This window comes from Pseudophryne corroboree, chromosome 1, assembly GCF_028390025.1.
Source record: "Pseudophryne corroboree isolate aPseCor3 chromosome 1, aPseCor3.hap2, whole genome shotgun sequence".
Lineage (NCBI taxonomy): Eukaryota > Metazoa > Chordata > Amphibia > Anura > Myobatrachidae > Pseudophryne > Pseudophryne corroboree.
Genome location: NC_086444.1, coordinates 737,808,525 through 737,809,308, shown reverse-complemented (window position 1 = coordinate 737,809,308; position 784 = coordinate 737,808,525). Strand labels below are relative to the sequence as shown.

General features: G+C 44.6%; 1 pseudogene; it reads right to left on the bottom strand.

Annotated features, from left to right (window-relative positions):
* Positions 1 to 269: 269 nt before the first annotated feature.
* Positions 270 to 377, bottom strand: LOC134949043 (5S ribosomal RNA; annotated as a pseudogene).
* Between the last annotated feature and the right edge of the window lie 407 nt (positions 378 to 784).

Sequence of the window (784 nt, the reverse complement as noted above, 5' to 3'; positions counted from 1 at the left end):
TCAGTGAACACATTTAATTTCAGTATTTAGAAACCTGATTGCCTGTTTCACAAATAAGGTTCAAGGTAAAGTAAAAGGTGAAAATATCAAAGAGAAGGATGTACAGGATTCCTATATGTAAAATTTAAAGGTATCCCACTTGTCACTGAGTGCGCTTAGGATATGACTTTCAAACTATTATTATTGAGCAGATTTTAACACTCCTGAAAATAGAGCCTCAGAATGAGCTATAGGTCAGTAAAGAAGAAGTAGTAGTCTCCTTGAAAAATGGCTCACTGCACCTGGTATTCTCAGGCGGTTTTCCTTCCAAGTACTAACCAGGCCTTACCTGCTTAGCTTCCGAGATCGGGCGTATTCAGGATAGTATGGCAGTGGGCCGTTATAACAGGAGAGAAGAATGAGAGCAAGGCCACTTCTGCTTTCCGTAATCAACACGGGTCAGGCTTTGTAAAGACCTTGATCATCTTTTTCCAGATGAGAGAGTGTAAGATAAGACACTTCTGCTGTCTGCTGTGACAGTTTGTTGTTCACTGGTTAAGGGGGGTACATACGGAGAGATCCGTGTTTAAAATCTAAGCAATCTGACCAGATTGCTTAGATTTTAAGCACGGATCTGTCGTGTGTATGCCCCCCAGTGATAGCATCGCTATCGCCGGTGCTAGATTGAGCCTGCATGCAGGCTCAATCTAGCGGGACTCTCACTTCACCGTTGTGTGACGTGACCGGCTCCCTGTCTGCCCCTCGCTCAGCACATTGCGCTGTGCTGAGCAGGGGAAGAGATGTG